Raw genomic sequence first — 18,605 nt, 5'->3', positions numbered from 1 at the left:
TAATGTAATCATTTTGTGAGATAGATGGGGGCAGTGTACACGGGTCTCAGCTTCTAGTCCACGTCCCTCTTTGTTATTTTGTGTAAAGATGTAACTAATACCTGCTGTAAATGTGGCAGTGATTTTTGTGAGAACTCGAGTCTCGCGGTTAGGTACAAATATGATTTTGGGGTACTCCTGTTCATTCTTTTCCATACACTGAGGGTGGTAGAAGCCATTGCAGCCTTTTCTCATCCTGACCATCATCATCACCATCATCATCATCATCGTCATCATCAGATCGCCATCACAGGAGGCGTCCACATCTATATGAATGACGTATATGCTGTATACAAGGGTCTAGCTTTAGACTTCCCTGACTTCCTCACCTAAAATATTAAACCCCAGCAACAGTCTTTCTTTCCTAGCTCTCTCACGTCTGCTGCACTCCTTCTGCCTCTTCCTTGCTGGCTTCCAGTTTCCCGATGACCCATCCTCTGCCTGCCCTAGCCCCAGCCCCTCTCCTCTGTTCACTCATGGTGCATCGCTCTTGTGCCAGGATGCTCATGGCCTTACCCCTTTGTACTTTGCTTGTAATCTCCTCTGCCAGCCCTTGATTTTGACCTGGCATCTTTTCCTCTCACCCTCCGGCTGCCAAGAGCTGCTTGAGGAAATCACTCTATAAATAAATTTATCGTCTCCAGCCTTAGCTGGAACCTAAGGCAGCTGTGCACAGTCCTGTACTGTGTGGCTGGCCTGTTTTCTGCCGAAACCTTTCCACTCCCCTCAGACCTTCCTGCCTCCCTCCTCCAGCCCTCCTTCTTTTAGTAGATGACTTTCTCTCTGTATCAGTTTGCTAGGGTTGCCATAGAAAATTACTACAAAGTGAACAACAGGAATTGACTGTTTCACAGTTCCTTTGAGGGCTGTGAAGGAAGGATCTCTTCTGGGCCTCTTTCCTTAGCTTGTAGAGGGCCGTCTTCTCTCTGCACGTCTTCACATCGTCTTCCCTCAATGAGTGTCTGTGTATCCAAAATTTCCCCTTTTTATAAGGACATCAGTCATATTGAATTAGGGGCCCACCCTACTCCAGGGTGATCGCATCTTAATTTAACTAATTATATCTGCAACAACCTTGTTTCTAAAGAAGATCACATTCGGAGGCACTGGGGGTTAAGACGTCCACGTAGGAATTTTTGGTGGACACTGTTGAACTCAGTGCCCCCCCTGCCTTCCTACTGTCAGACGTCCGCACCCTGCCCACACACGCACCTCGGTTTGCTCCAGCCTTACTCCCCTTGCCCCTCCTGCCCCCCTCAGAGGAGGGTCATCTCTCCTGTTTCAGGGGAGACCTCCTCCTGTCCTCTGGATTCCTTTCCCTCCTTTGCATACCAGAAACTGGCATCATTGATTCTTTCTTATCTGCATTTCCTGTCTCTTCCTTTTTGTAGGTATTTCCCCGTGGGCTCTGAGCATGGTTAAATCTTCCCCCATCTTTTTCATCACAACCGAACCCTCTGTGGTCATTTTTTTATGTTCTCCTCTAGTGGTTTGTGTATCCCTTGCTTTTGGCCACTCCGTCATTATACTCACATCTGTGTGGCTGACTCAGCTTTCTGTCCTGAACTCCACTCCTAGGGAACCAGCTGCCCATTAGATGTTTCTGCGTCTGCATCTCCTAGTCACCTCAATCTCAGCACTTACAAAACATTACTAATTCATATATTTCATAAACCCGTACCTATTCTCTTTCCTGTCTCAGTGACTGGCTTTAACAGCCACGTGCGTTTCCAAGGCAGAAATCTGGCAGCATCCTAAACTTCCCTTCAGACATTGGCTTGGCTCTTGTGCCCTCCTGCCATCTCCATCCCACGGCGGAGGTGCACATTCAGCCTCATCCTGTCTTGCCAGGACTTGAGGTAGTCTGGTCTCACTGGCCTCCCTGCTGTCTCCTGTTCCAACACAATGACAGCTCGGAAATACAAATCACGTTCTTCTCCTGCTTAATCCTTTAAAAGCTCCCTGTCAGCTGCAGGTTCAAACTCCTAGCTTGGTTTTCAAGGCCATTCATGATCTTTTTGTCCACCTTTCTACCCTTATCAAACAGTCATCTCTTATTTTAATGTCTTCATTGTCATTCCCCCTGCCATGACCTTAGTTCAGGACTTTGTCACTTTTACCTATTTTATCACAGTAACCTCTTAATTGATCTCCCTTTTCCATTTGTCACTCCTCCACTCCCACCTTCCCCACACTTCTTTCTTGTCATAATTCCCTTCAATTCTAAGATTTATACATCAAGTATTTATTGATGTCTGTTTTATGTAGGACTCTGGATATGCTCTGAACCCGACTCTCAAACTAGTCATTCTCACAGAATTTGATCCTACTGGTCTTTACAGGTTGGCCACCTTCTGTCACCTTGCAGTATTGGGCTTGGGCACAGATTCAATCGCACTCTTTACTGTAAGATTTTACATTCCTTTACATCCTGTTTATTTTCACCATGGTCATGCCTGCCAATCCTGGATGATATGAACCTATCCCATGCAAGATGTCTAGAAATGTCCAGACTGTTCTCTGATTATGCCAGTAATTCACCAAGTCATTAGGTTTCAGCTTCAACCTTGTGGATGCATGACTAAAAAAGAACGTTACTTCTTCTTAGTTCTCTCATTGGAAATGTAGTTGAAATTTTCAGAAGCTTGAAATTTTCTGTGCTTCAGTTTTTCTTTTCTATAAATGTTTGATCCCATTTACCATCTCCCTAATTATGGTAGTCATAATTACCATCATTATGTCTAGTCCCAGACAGTGGCTAGCATGTCTGGGTAAAGATTCAGAGGGGAAGTTTATGTCCCAAAATGCAAAATGTATGACATTTGGGAGAATTAGTCACTTTCATATTCTTAATTCCCCAAAGACCGAATGTTACGGATGGATGTTGAAAGCATGAGTAGTGTCCTGTTTCTCCTCCAGAGCACTCTGCCTCCTGATGGACAGGCCCATTAGCCTATAGGAAGTTTCCCTGTAAGGGTAGTTGGTGTGCCCTTTGGGGTAGTGCTTTGATTTGTATGTTTGAATTCCTTTGCAGAAAGCTGACCTTTGGTATAAGAAGTCTCTTCAGACAGTCTCTTCAGTCTCTAGGTACTTACGATTTTCTTCAGGAAGTGCAAAATGGGCTCAGCTACCCATTTGCCTTCGACAGAAATTTGAGTTACTCATTTATAATCTACAAATCCTTAAACTGCTTGGTTGTGTTTGAGATGGCCCTTATTCTAAGAGCCATATGATAATTGAAGTCAGCTAAGGGGGTGGGAGGGGTGGGGTTCACGATTTTTTTTTATTTTTTTTTGGTAAGATCAAAGAAGTATCATTCTTTTTTTATGGTCAAAAGATTTTCTTTTTAAATTAAATTTGTTGAGATAACATTGGTTAATAACATTGTATAAATTTCAGGTGTGAAACTATAATATGACATCTGTATACTCTATTGTGTGCTCACTACCGTGTTTCCCCAAAAATAAGACCTAGCCGGACAATCAGCTCTAATGCGTCTTTTGGAGCAAAAATTAATATAAGACCTGGTCTTATATAAGATCGGGTAGTAATATTATATTATATTATATTATATTATATTATATTATATTATATTATAGATGTGGTATTATATTATATTATATTATATTATATTATATTATATTATACCCAGTCATATAGTAAAATAAGACGGGGTCTTATGTTAATTTTTGCTCCAAAAGACGCATTAGAGCTGATTGTCCGGCTAGGTCTTATTTTCGGGGAAACATGGTAGGTCAGGGTGTTTGAAGACTGGAATTGAGATCTGTGTTTGATCTGGAGTGTGCTGTCACTGTGACAGACTTACCTTTCTAAATCATCCTTCTCTGAGGGATATATTCATTAAACATTTTTATAGTCTAAAACACACTTAACTCTTCTTATTCTTTATGTCATAAAATTTACGGAGGGCACAATTACAAAAAATTGGAAACCAGCAAGTCTCTCTCAATTTTGCAAGCTTGAGTTCTCCAGGGTACATCAGTGTCACGTTTCTTGAAAGAGCTCTTTCAGCATGTGAAGGCGGTAATTGAAGGAATACTCCGTTTTTCCTTCTGAATATATTTTATTTTCAATATATAAAGTTGGTTCTGGTTATTCTTTCAATTTATTTTTTAGTTTTTAAATTTTCTTTTCTTTCATTTTTTTTTTTTTTTTTTGCCCGTTTTCCTTCTCCTTCCCTCCCCTCCCCCCCCTACTTTCTCCTCCCCTCCGCCACTCCCCTTTCCCTTTCCTCTCTTTCCTTCCTTCTTCCTTGCTTCCTCCCTGCCTCCCTCCTTCCCTCTCTCTCTTCATCCCTTCCTCTCTTCTTCCCTTTTCCCTCCCTTCTTCCATTTTCTTTGTTTAAGCATGTGAACCTGGAGATTTTCTTAAAATTTTTGTTTATCACAATATATAGCAGTACTCTTTAGTACAGTATCTTACAGTGCAACATGTGCTTAATTTTTTACTAATGAGATTAATTGTTTTTATGTATAAGTCTTTTTTCATGTGTAAATCTTTTAACTCTTTTGCTGTGTTAATTGATTTCAAGTTTTTTTTTTACCAAAATGTGTCAGAAATCACAAAAAACAGAAAGTTGATATTTTGACTATTTTATGCATGTGCTAATAACAATTTGAGCTGCTTTGTATATAAATGACATTTTTAGGTATAAAAATTTTGGATATAATCATTCAGATGTAAACGAACATCGTGGCAAAATGAATATCGTGGTTATTAAAATAGCTGCTTATTAACTTCTATGACATTAAAACTTATATGCATGGGTAAAAAATGTGTGGAAAAAAAAATTTAGGCTCTTATGACCAGTTAAAATAAAGTAGAAAAAGTTATTTGTACATATAGTCAGCCAAAGTTGTATCAGGTAGACTACTTATTTGATTTTTCACTGATACACTTTTTTCCAGGCTGGTAAGTCAGTCTTGTAAGTGTTAAAAGAGACTCTAAGATCCCAGGGAGTCTTAGAGTCACTAATTCCATATGCTTGTGTTTTCTTAATCTGTGGGTACCCTCATGTGAGATGTCTGTAAAGTGTGATTCTGGAGGGTGTCTTCACGTTCAGTGTTTGGGAGTTACCATTCCTGTCTAGCTGACCTCAAACACGTTGTTCTAACTGTGTTCTGATCAGCTGAAATATTGAAGTATGCAAATAATGAAAAAAAGTGTAGAGAAGATTGATGTCAATCTCTCGATCATGTTTTGATGTATTTTCTCGAGTTGGAAAGAAAAGGGCTGAGTTGCAGTTAGAGTACCGGGAATTTGGCTTGTGCCAGAGTTTGTCCATGGGAATGTGCCAAGTATGAAATTATCACCATGACGTACATCGTGGTGGAAACAAACTGAAATATGTTCTTCTAGTCTGTTCCTTGCCTCAAGGCTGGGATATGATTGTAACTTAGTTACCTGAGTGCATTATTTGTTCTGTTTTAAAGGATTTTCAAAAAGAGAAGATTGCACCAGCTTTATGAAACTGTGATAGGCCTGGAAGGTGAGAGTTTTCCAAACACCCCCTGAAGGTTTTGGTGCAGGCTTCCCCACTTCCCCTTACCTAAAAATCACACCTCGAGAACACTGCTGCTGCAGTTAGCCAGGGTTATTTTTTGAGAGTCTGTCATATCCCACAAGTGTGTTTGGATGATAAAAATGATGGAGGGTGACTCTTTTTAAAATATCTGTTACTGAACTATGGGAAAGGAGTTAAAGATGGATATTGGTACAGTCACATGCAGTCTGAATTTTTTCGAATAGTTCTTGATTTCAGATCATGCATCCTGATTTTTGGTTCAGAAAATATATTCCTAATTCAACAATTGTATATTTCTTAGTATCACACTAATTTTCCAGATATTTTAGCCAAAAGAAAAACTAAGACAGTGATAAAGAAATTTTAAACAAAGGAAGGGCTAAGTAGACATTATTCTACCACAGATAAAAATGAATAAGGATAACTTAACGGTTATTTTTTCAATTTTAATGAAAATTGTACTGATTAAAAATTATAGATAAGGAAGAGATAAGATTGAGATAAAATTGTGTGTTAGTAATCGTTATTCAAGGCACGAAGTACAGCTTATTTTGAGTTGTGGGTGCTCATTTGTTTTCTTGAAACCTTCAGCTGTATGGCTCCTTCATATCGTCTTAAGTGAATATGATGGAGCAAGATTCTGCGGTACTTGCTTTTCTTCTCTTAAAAAGCAGACTATTTAATTTTATAAGTGAGCATCCTTGGGTCATTAGATATTGGGGTTCAGGTGTACAAAATGCTTGGTAACATATGGCCTGTCCCCGGATGCCCTAATTGAGCTCAGAACTTTCCCCAAGTGGTTTGCATTATTTTACCTAAATGGTATGTTACATATGCAACATAAAGGTGCTTTAGTCATAAAAGGAAAATGTAAATAAATATATACTTTGCAAGATGTACTGGTCTGCTTTACATTAATTTTTCCTCAGTGATTTGAAGATAAAAATCTTAAAACCCATATGAATGACATTAATTGGATGACAACAATTTCAGATGATTCACTTTTAGTATCTACAGCATTCCTTTTATTTTCCTCATTATATTGTTTTATATATACATTTCCCTTCATTTGAATATTTTTTTCAGGCAACATAGGCATATTGAACGCACCCTAGACTTTTTTTCAGGTTCAGCGTTTTTCCTTCTTATCACAATTACATCTTTTTCACTGAGTAATTTTAGTATTTGCTATTAAGACAAGTAATGCTCATTGCAGAAAATGTATAAAACATTAAATAGCAAAAAATACAAATTAAAATGTTAAGTGAAAACAACCATTGTATATAGAGTATAATCTCAGCTTTGTAAAACATATCTGTTCTCTGCATGGGGGAAACATCTGAAAAAAGGAAATACAACAAAAGGGTAATGTGGAAATTGAGGTGCACTTAAGTTGTGACTTGCTCAAAGCTCCTCAGCTAGAAAGTAGTTTAATCCATGATTCCAACCTAGTCTCTGTGATTCCCATACATGTTTAGTATTTTACTGGGCTGCTTCCCAGGACAAGGGGAAAACAACTCACAGGCAGTAAGGGTGTGGTATGCAGTGTATAGGAGTACATGGGCAATTGACCTAAAGTTCTTACATGCAACTGATAATTAGTAAAATAAGACCGGGTCTTATGTTAGGCAGTAGTAATTCTAATAGATGAATGGTTTTCCTAACAAGGCAGAAGAAGAAGTGAACCTAAAAGATTCTTGCAGTAGATATACGCGTATGTCATTTCTGAGCCAATTATACCCATTTTACCCAGGGGAAACTGAGGTCCAGGGAGATGAAATAAATTGCTGACCAGAACATGGTTAGTTAGTGGGAGATCAACAAGGTCTCGTTTCTCAGTTACTCTTTACATTGCTTGTGTTGTTTTTTGTTTGGATTTGGGTGGGGATTGGGTGGAATTGTTTGAAATACAAGCGTGATCCTTCTAGTAGTAATAGTTCAATACAAATTTCCAACTAGACATCAGGGCTCTGCAGACAATGAAGGTTACAGAAGGTTCACGGTTGGATTAGGTACCGTGCATCAGCAGGCTGCCTACATGTTGGTTCGAGGGGGGAGGCATCATGAGAGCAATGCTGGTAGGTGTTTTAACTGGCATGTTCAAAAAATGGTGTCAGAAGATCTTTCAAAGGGTGTAAATTGCCTTCCTTAAACAAGGCACGTAGTTAATATTGAACAGGATATATCAGATGATAAATTCATTCTTTTCTCTTGAAATCTTGACTATATATACATTTCGATTATTCGCTTGTGCATGTGAAGGGATTCTAGCTTCATTTTTTAAAAAAATTTTTGTGAAGGTTAGAAATATAGAGGAAACAGAGCTTTTAAATACAGAGGGTGCCAAAAAAATGTATACACATTTTAAGAAAGGAAAAAAAAACTGTATTAAAATTGTAATACCCAATATATACCCATAACAAAAGTTGAATACTAGTCATGTGTATGCGTTTTTTTTTGGCACCCCCGGTATTTACATATTAGTAAGAAAAAAGAAAGGTTTTAGGTGGGCATGGAGAGAGACATTAAATGCTTTGTATTCCTTTTTATTGGTAAATGGGTGTTGAGAAAATAGACCGTTTTTTTTTTCCTTTCTCTCTTATCTTCTCCATGCTTCCAGTATCATTGGGTGTTCTTCCCTTTCTTTCCTGAAACTGCTTGGTTTTGGCACGGACCGTCTGCTCCTTCTAGTCTGAAGGAAATGGTTCAGCCGCCAGCCACTGTGCGTTCTTCCCCTGAGCCCTTTCACAGCTCAGGCAGTGGGTCCAGTCTGTTTATGACCATTTGGTTGCTTGTGCCATCCTTGCACCATGACAGACATAATTCTTTTCTGGTGCATGACTGGTGCAGGCAAGAGAAGAAGAAGAGCTATGCAGGAGGCAGGAGATGTTGATGCTTTATAATGATTGGCCCCTGCCCTGCAATTAGAAGAAGTACGTCCCCTAAAAAGAAAAATCTTTGAACATCCTTATGCTCCCCACTGCATTTCATAGACTAGTTCTGGCATGTGTCTCATTGATTGTCTTCTGCTTTTACTACCAGTTGCGTTGGGAAGATTCGAGGACATAAATGTAGAGTGATTTTTTAGATTCTTCTGTGGTACCAGTGGGCTCAGAAGTAGGTGAATTTGTGCTTTCTTAGTGTTTTTTCTTTTTGATGAGGAGCAGGGAAGTGAATCTCTCAAGAGAGCAGAATCAGTGTTCCGGTCACCAAGCTCATTAAGTTAATATTTACTTTTAAAATGAATGTATTTGCCAATCCTTCCTGCTGTTTATTTGGGGAGCATTTAACGTACATGTGAGAGCTTCTGACTAGTTTCCACTTCCATTGGGGCATTTTACCTCTGAGGCCAGTGGCTAGTGTGGTGTGCTAATCTCGCTTATAACATGTAGTTTTTAATTTTTTTACAATATAAAATAACAGCTGGCTATTAATGAGAAGATTAAAAAATACAGATAATGTAGAAAAATGGAAGTTTATAAAAATAAAATTTTATATTTAGTAAAAAGTTTTCTTTCGATACTTTTAAAAGAATATTCATTTACGTTTGCAGTGTTATTTATTTTTTTCATGCAGGAATATGGTATGTTCTATTGTTCAAGTCCTTATTTTAAAATACAGATCTCTTCATAAAGTATAGTAGGTTTTTAAATCTTTGTGTCTCAGCTTTTTCACTTGTCATTCATGTTATTTTGAAACATCTTTTAAAAAATAATTACTAATTTAAGAATGAGACTCAAATTTTATTGTTTCTGCTTCTATAGATTTTTATATATTTACTTTATGTTTTGCTATTTTACTAAACTCTGTTGGTTTCCATATTTTTCAGTGGTTTCCTTTGGGTTTTCTAAGTATATAATTATCTCATCGGCAAACAATTTATTTATCTTTTCCTTTCTTGTATTTATCAGTTTTTTTCTATTGATGCTTATGACTTTCTAAATTAAAGCTGTTATTCTTTACATCTCAGATGAGTATTTTTTCAATATAAGCAATTTTAATGAACATAAAATACTGATTATTTCAACTTCTAGATGTTTAAGAACCAAAGGGTCCTCAGGTACATTTTCTCTTAAGTTTTTTTGGTGAGAATTTAAAGTATGCTGCGTTAGAGAACTACTGATCATGTTTAATTATTTGAAGGATGTTTTGAGAATTTTTAAATTTATTTTTTTAAAAAGAGATATGTGCCTCTTTGTTCATTATCTTCTTGACATTTCTTTGCTCTTAAAAGTCTCTATATTAAGTGTTTGTGTAATGAAAGCCACAAATATGTCCTGCAAGATGTTGCAACTAGCACATAGTATTTCTGTCTAGTTATAAACCGGCAACATGTTTATGAACTTTTGATGGGACATCTGTTAATAACACCATTGGGGGATCATGGAACGTCACCAATTTGTGGATGAGTCACAGGAATTATTGATTCAGTGGGTGATGCCTGGGTACTTGTCTTCCGGATTTTATTTTCGAGTGGTTGATTGGTGCCGGCTGCCTTTGGTTGTGACACTACACTCTCTTGGGTGCTTTCCTGGGCTTTCCGTCCTGAGCTCTCTCCCTCTGAGCAGGAACAGGAGCGTTGGGATCTCTTCTCCTGTCTTCCAGCTGGTATTCCCCTCCCCTCACCCTCCAACCTATGTGCACCTCTTTTTTCTTATCTGTCCAATAAGGATCATAATCTCTACCTGGCAAAGTGATTGTGAAGATTAATCAGATAATGCTTGTAAATCCTTTAACAGGTCTTGGCACATAGCAGCAGTCTCCTTCATAGGACTTGATTCTGCCACTCACAGCATCCATCACACTTAGTGACACTTGTGTCATCCTTCTCTTGATGTCAGCCCTCATATCTGTGGGGCACAAGTTGAGGTCATATGGCACCTGCTTAACTTTATCGTGGGACACCAGTGGTCTCATTTTAGAAACCTCCTTATTTTAAAGATGGGGAAACTGAGGCTGTGAAGTCCAAACTTAGGCTTCCTCCTGCCACTGCCCCCGACCTCTCTCATCACAGTGGCCTTTCCGTGACCATGTGTTGATTATATCTGGCAGGAAGGGATGTCCCCTGGCAGGGTTTGTCAGCTAGGTGGGCTTTGTTCATTCTCATTGGTTCAGCGTAGTGCTGTGTACCTCGTATGTGCTGAATAAGTATTCTTGAAAGAGGAAATAGACAACACTTTTGAGGTCTTTTTGGTGAGATTCTTCCATAATCCATAGATAAGACTTATTTTTAAAAATTTTTCTCTTTTAGAATGCCACAGGAATTCACCAATCATTTATTAATTTTGACACACACACACACACACACACACACACAAATCCTTAAATGTTTTTTCATTTTTTAAAAATCTTTTTAAAAACTAAGTTTATCGGGGTGACATTGGTTAATCACATTAGAGGATTTTCAGGTGTATGATTCTATGATGCATCATCTGTATATTGCATTGTGTGCTCACCACCCACGGTCTAGTCTCCTTCTGTCACCATCTATTTGACCCTCTTTACCCTTAAATGTTTTTTCGTCATGTACATTTTTTAATCATCCTCATAATTTTGTCGTTATTATTTCTAGCTTTACAGATGGGGGAGCTGAGGTTTAGAGAAGTCGAGCAAGCAGCGCAGGGCTAGTGAGATGGTGGCACGGGGGTGGGGCTACCTAGTCAGCCCCCTTGCTGACCGCTGAAGTGGAAGCTGGGAGGGGCCTACTGGATTGTTGGCTTTTTCAAAGGGAGGGTGAAAGTTTCTTGCATTTAAATGGTATTGAGTTACATGTAGTGTTGAATTGTGTGACTTTTAAGTTGCAAATTAATGCTAAGTGTGTATTAGGGTAGTTCTTGGCTGTGGGGCTAATTGAGACACGAAAGTGCTGCAAACAAATTGATTTTCCTACTTAGCGAGTAGGTGTTTATTACTCCAGTTCTAGCAATCCTCTGGCATTTGCCTTCAGGATTCTTTCTTATCTCCTTAAAAAGTGCAGGCCGAATGTTTTGCGCTGTCAATAATTTAGTACCCAAGTCCTTTGCCTTTATGGTTAGTTTGGAAATAATTTAATCTGTGCACATTTTAAAAAACCTTAAAGTGTGCTCCGTTGGTGTGGTAGTATTTTTGATCATCCAGAGCGTATGTGTTTTCTGTACTTAACCTTGAAACGATCTTCTAGGAAAACTGAGGATCCTATGGTGACCTTTTCAGAAGTCTGTAGCTTGTAATAGGGAGAAAAACAAGCTGTGATCCATAAGCACGTGTTTTGGGGTTAATTCTAATTGTATCTTTGATTTTCTCCCTCCTCATTCCCAAGATATATAAAAATTAAACATTTGAGATGACACATTTCGTGCTTTCGATTTTCACCTAAATTGTCCCTTCTCTAAGTGGGGAGTGAGGATGTGGAGGGTGGGGCAATACCTACTAATCTTCTTAGTGATTTGGGAGATGTATTATTCTTATCCCAAATATTCTAGCAAAGACTAACCTGACTCTGTTTTTACTGAAAGCTCTTCCTGCCATTTTGGGTAGTTTTTATTGTTTGTTTATTTACCTTTGTGTAAGGAAGTTCCTTCTTTACTGTGTCATCTTATCTTAGATCAAAGTTTCCACCCAGAGACCATTACTTAAATAGTATTGTCCGAGGCTGTTTTCTTTCCTTCTTCTTCTTCCTTTTTTCCTTTTAAAAGCTTTCTGAATTTTTGCCCCATCTGTACTCTCTGGTTTCCCTTCATTCTATTTATGACTATTGTGTAATGAATATTCATAGTTTACATTATTAATGTAGTAGCATGCCATTTGTCAGCTCACTGGCTTCCTAGTACTATAAATAAATAAAAAATCTTTTTATTTTTTTTTAAATTTACCTTAAAATTGTTGTCTTTAAGTTTTTTTCTTCCTGGAGTTTGTAATCATGGGAGTTTTCTGCCCCTAACTGAGACATATGTGCAGCTCTAAATCTGCACAGTGGAGGATGTCACATGGCTTAAAAGGATTTGTGTCGTGCACTGAAAGAGTGGATCTGTGCTTTCTGCGGGTACAGTCCCGCCACATGAATACCAATAATTAGACATCTTTTATTTTAAGAGAGGGGCAGCTGTTGCTGTAGTCGAATTTGAAGACTTTTAGTTATTTTGTTCCTTGGGCTATTGTCCGTATATACATCTCGTTGGCAGGGTTGATAGCAGATATTGGCATGTTGATAATGTGAAACAAGGAGGAAAACAGAAGCATCTGAAAAGGAATATCTGAAGTGTTCTGAGCACTAGGTTTTCAGGTAATAGCTTTGTTTTAAGTCTTTTTTTTCCAGTTTTATTAAAAAAAAAGTAAAACACCCAAGCGTTGTTCATGTCAACTCATTTTAGGTGATTTGAAGGTACAGTCTCCACCTGCCTCACACGTGATCAGAGCAGCTCCCCCAGAGAATCCGCCATCCCTTGGAGACCGGATTGGGATGGCAGTTGCAGTGGTGGTGACCTCCTGCAGGTTTCAAGCCTTTCATTTTATGTCAGCGCTTATTATCTCTCACTGTTGTGTAAGAACACAGCTCCTGAACTTTAAAATCCAATGATGGTTTCACCTGTGTGTGTTGGGGGGGAGGGAGGTGGTTAGAGGGACAGACCACTGTCTCCCTCTTAGCCATCATCAGAGGTCCTGCAACCCCTTGTCATGTCAGGTGAAAGTGTCACTGCATATTCATAGCCGATTTGGTAGGGCTTCAGCATTTAACAAAACAATTTCACATGTTATTTCAGTAAATTCTTGCAACAACCCTGTGAACTCATTGATAAATATTTTCATCCCTGTTTTGTAGAGGAGGAAATTGTACTCCGAGAAGGTGAGTGCTATGCCCCAGGCCACAATTTACTCTTCTCACAATGGAGCTGGGTCTGGATCCCAGGTTTTCTGCCCTCCTACCCTCACCTTATTATTCTGCTTTACCCGAGAAAGTCAGGATTTAAGGACATTATATTCAGGATCAAATTTGGGGAGGTATGTAAACTAAAAGCCCTGGTAATGTGGATTTCAAAATGATATTTTCTCAACATTGTAACATTAATGACAAATAATATGTCACCCACTAGTTTGTCCATTCAGACAGATGCATTTTATTTTTCATATTCTGTGACAGATTTATAGACCCAAATACTTAATTTTCCATAGCTGTGAAGAACATAAATCCTATTTTGTATTCTTCAGTTGCCTCAAGAGCCAACAGCTTTAAACTATGTGAGGAATATTGGCAGTTTGGCTAGGAGGAAAAAAGGGAGAGGCTGCTAGCAACCATCCCCTTGAGAATAAGGAGAAAATAAGACACTTCTGACAGCATTACAAACTGGGACAAAGGTTTGGTGAAAACAGGAAGCTGCTTAGGAGAAGAATTTAGCATTACATGTGGATTCGAGCCTGTGCCCCACCATTTAGCAGCTTTGTTAACGATGAATAGACAGCCTCTTAATCCACTCCCCCCACCCCCCAATCCAGAATCCTCATTGGAGAGCGAAGGCTGTGAGGTAGTTTCATGTTCTGGGCGAGATGTCAGGCCTGGAGCCCAGCTGCCCGGTGTCATCAACCTGCCGTTATGTCAAGGCTCGAACACCTCTTGGTTGTGTGACACTTAACCTCTCCATGCACGTTGACATGGGGAGATAATAACAGGGTTGGTAGAATCACATGTGTTTTAATACATGTAAAGCCCTTAGAACAGTGAATGGCTCACGGTAAATTCCCTATTAAAAGTTAGTTATTTTATAAGTGGGATAAGGTAGGGGAATAGCTGGTGCCTCTATGTAAAGTTCTCAATATGTTAATTTTTCCCTATATAGATTTGTTGTGGTAAAACCGAATGAAAGGAATTTGAAAACCACTAGAACATGATATTTTAATATTTGCATTAGATTTCATTCATGTAGCCATTGGCCTCTTACACCTTGAACATTTCTTTTTTAAGTGTGATATTTTTGTACCATTAATCACTTAAAATATTGTGTTTTATCATGTCTAGGAAATTCATTATAAGCCTTTCGAAGAGAGAAGGCTTTGTGATAAAAGGCAGCTGCCCAGACATTTCCACCCTCCTCACCCTTCCCCCAGCAGACTGCAGAAGCAGCCTGTTGGCAGGCGTCCAGATTTCCTAAGTGATGGGATTGTTCCCTGGGCCAGGAATGACAGGAATGTGTCCGGATCGGAGATGGCCGCAGCTACTTTGCCTGCTTCAGATTCGTCCTCTCATTCCCAAACTGACTGACTGACCTGGCACCATTTTCCAGTATCGGGAATGTTGTTTTAACACTGTTATGTGTGGAGGTTTTGCTATTAAGAAAATGATTGTGAATCTACCTTTGAATCCCATGAGAGGTTTTCTTTGTACTATGGAAGAACTTTGAGTTCATTTAAAAATTTTTTTAATTTAATTTTTTCATTTTAATTTATAGTTACATCTCTCCAAATCAATATGGTCAGCCTCTGGCTGTGTTTTCCACATATAGTGCTTTTCTCGCTCTGACTCAAGTGTTGTGATTGTGGTTTTACCTTCCGCATTTTACTTAGGGGTAGGAAGGGTTAGTTATTTGAATGGCTTAGGCCAGGAAATTATTGGCTATTGTCAATGGAATTTGTTTATCTTCTCCACTCCTCTACATTCCTAGACCCTGAGAGAACTCATCATCACTGTGATTGCACTTGAGTTTGTATCAGCTCCTCCCCTTGCTCTGTTTTCATCAAATACTTGCAATTTCTCTCTTCTTTGGATGTAAATTCAGGGACCCCCATGCAGACATTTCATAAAGGGCTCTCTTGTTCTGCAGTTGTTACAATAAAAATATTTGCTATGGAACACCCCCTGTTCTTTTCATTTGCCTATCTCTTAAATACACATTTTCTGCAGGTATTCTGTAAGATTTAGGATTTATCTAGCTACATTTTTTTTTAAACTTAAAGTTGATGCATGTGTAATTCTAATGAGCTTCTAGACCGGCACTGCCCAATAGAACTATAATGCAAGTCACGTATAATTAACATTGTTTCTAGTAGTCACTTTAAAAAAGTAAAAGAAATACATTGATTTTAATATATGTTACTCAGCGCCATATAGTAGACCCCTCTTCTCCGTGAGGGATATGTTCCAAGACCCCCAGTGGAGCTTGAAACCAGATAGTACCAAACCCTATATGTACATACTATGTTTTTCCCTATACATGCAGACTTATGATAAAGCTTAATTTGTAATTAGGTACAGTGAGAGGTTAACAATAATAAAAAGGGTGGCCGCATGGCTCAGTTGGTTAGGGCGCAAGCTCTGAACAACAGGGTTGCCGGTTCGATTCCCACATGGGCCAGTGAGCTGCGCCCTTCATAACTAGATTGAAGGACAACGACTTGGAGCTGAAGGGCCCTGGAGAAACACACTGTTCCCCAATATTCCCCGATAAAATAAAATAAAAAACCAATAAAATAGAAGAATTATAAATGGGACATTATTAAGTACAATAAAGGTTACTTGAACACTTCAGTACCACAATAATCGATCCGATAACTGAGATGGCTGCTAAGTGACCAACAGGCAGGCAGAGTATACAGCATGGAAACTCTGGGCAAAGGATGTCCCTGGTGGGATGGTGTGAGATTCCATCACACTGCTTGGAACGGCGTGCAATTTAAAACTTCTGAATTGTTTATTTCTGGGATTTTCCATTTAATGCTTTTGGACCATCGTGGACTGTAGGTAACTAAAACCACAGAAAGCAAAACCTTGGATAAGGGGGACTATTGCTTAACAAAATATTATAATTTGGACATGTAATGAATATAAAAATTATTATTGAAAGCTTTACAGTTTTCTGTGCTAAGTTTTCAAAATCTGTTTGTATATTTTATACTTCCCAGAATATCTCAGCTTGGACTAGCCACATTTCGGGTGGTCAATACCCATATGTGGCTGGAAGCTACCTTATTGGTCAGCCCAGAGCTACAGTGTAACCTTTCTTCTGTTTTGCAAAGGCATTGTATTTTACTGACGATTATTTTCTCATCAAAGTGGCTTAGAGAAGAGGCATGAGTCTGTGCCTCTGTCTTTGCCTGTAATTAACACATCTAGGGAGATTGCCTTTGTTAGAAAAACCATTTGTGGGATAAAACTCCTTAAAACATGAACTCACATGTAGCACGTGTCAAGTCACCTCAACAGTTGGCTGACTCATTGACTGCTAGTGATAAAAATTACTTTGTCTTACGGCAAGACTTAGCAGTCAGGGCAAGACTCAGCGTTTAGCACAATTCCCGGTGCATTCTCTCATGTAGAAGCTGTGGGACTCAGTTTTATGCCACTGAAGTGAACTGCAAAGCGGTGAATGTCGTGTGTGACCGAGACTTCATTGTTTTTTCCCCCCAATTCCTTTTCTAAGTCATGAAGTTTAGAAGGTGAAAGAGGATTGATCTTTAGGATGTGAGCTCACCTACTTCATGTTTCATCTTGTGCTCTCATTTTTCCAGGAGCCCTCAATTACCTTCTTTTAGAAAATGCTTATTGTGTGTTAAAGAGCATTACTGAGTCTTAGATACAGATGGCTGTGGCTGAATCCAGCCATTAGAAGGTCAGTATTACCTATTCTGGGACCGTGTGCCTCACACTTGACTGTGGATGTGAATTACGTGGGGATCTTGTTAGACTGGGCTTTTGATGCCGGATGTCTGAGGTGGGGCCTGAGATTTCACATTTCTGAAAAATTCTCATGTGATGCTGATGGTGCTAGTCCACAGACCACGCTGGGAGCAGCACGGATCTTGTGCTGTGGTAACAAAATGGCTATCTTTGGTAAGTTTTTATCAGCCTGCAGCAAAAAGTAAAAACTAATGTAGTGAGTGAGGTTTTTCCACCATGCTGAAAGTACTCTTTTTTTTTTTTTTTAAATTCTGAAATAATTTTTTTCCTGCCTTCTTGTTGCCATGGTGATTGTAATTGGTAGTGATTATTTTTTTTAAAATGACCTTTCATGGCAGTATTAAAAAGCTGACAACCTTATTTATGTCTCCAAGTTAATAAAAGAAAATAATTTTACTGATCTACTAACTCTGTCTGAGGCCACCCCACCATCTAAATTAGCAGTATATAATTTTCCTTCATAGCACATATAGGATTTTGTATTGATGTGATTACTTGGGTAGGTGTCTAATGTCACTTTCTCTGCTATGCTCTAAGCTCTTATTTTTTTTCCATCTCTTTGTCCCTAGTAACTAGCACTGGGTCTGGTGTCTGTTAATTTCCAATCAATACTTTTAGGACTGCTTTATTCAGTGAGTCTCAGTGGGAGTGGTATGGCCTCCTCATGGAGTGTTTTGGAAATTGGGGAGAAACTAACTGGTTGTCCAAAAGAATGGAGTGTGCCACTGGTGTTTGGTGGGTAGAGGACCAGAGGTGCCAGCATTCTGTCATATACAGAACAGCCAGCTAAGTGAAAGTGTATTCTGTGCATTCTGCAAAATCTTCAAATGTCCCTGTTAGAGATTCTGTTGGTGAAAAACCTACCTATAATTACCTGAAGCAAAAACCTAATCCCATTTAACATATAAAGCCAATAAATATTTTGAGGCCCAATTTTTACTATGGGATATGCAATTTTCAGGAATGTAAGTGCTGAGTACTTTAAAAGTTGCATGTGATTTAGTGGCTTTCCAAAGACATTTTGGCACATCCCATCACCAGTGTTGCCTGTGGTATTTGAATTGTACCAGTGCACATTTGTGGGCAGTGTGATGGATATACGTATGTGTATTCTCTTTCTCTGTCTCTCTCAGCCGTTATTTGAAAGTTATCGCATAAAACATGTTGCAGATATTCGGGTGAATGTCTTTTCTTTGTTATAAACTCAAATTTATTCATTAAATATAGTTCCAAATATCTTGCTACATCATTAAATCATTTAGTGTAGTCATGTCTATTTACATCTTAAAATACACACACACACACAACTTACATATATGGAAGACAGTAAAATCACTCCCCTTTATTTTGCCTTTATATTACAGTTTCTCTCTCTGT

At 38.7% G+C, this 18,605-nt stretch overlaps 1 protein-coding gene across 2 annotated transcripts in view; it reads left to right on the top strand.

The window, feature by feature from the left end:
- The window catches only part of CDK14 (cyclin dependent kinase 14), a 547,463-nt gene that overhangs the window by 12,759 nt on the left and 516,099 nt on the right, over window positions 1–18,605 (top strand). Inside the window, exon 3 of one of the 2 annotated variants that reach the window (XM_074340704.2) lies at window positions 5,493–5,548. The exons of the other annotated variant lie outside the window; for it this stretch is intronic. The gene's annotated coding sequence lies outside the window, so the exon portion shown is untranslated. The remainder of the gene's footprint in view (window positions 1–5,492; window positions 5,549–18,605) is intronic. 2 annotated transcript variants of the gene reach the window in all.

This window comes from Rhinolophus sinicus, chromosome 4 (assembly GCF_057876585.1).
Source record: "Rhinolophus sinicus isolate RSI-liver-muscle chromosome 4, RSI-T2T, whole genome shotgun sequence".
In the NCBI taxonomy this organism is placed as follows: domain Eukaryota; kingdom Metazoa; phylum Chordata; class Mammalia; order Chiroptera; family Rhinolophidae; genus Rhinolophus; species Rhinolophus sinicus.
The sequence above is the reverse complement of the archived record's forward strand: the minus strand, read 5'-3'. Positions and strand labels throughout refer to the sequence as shown.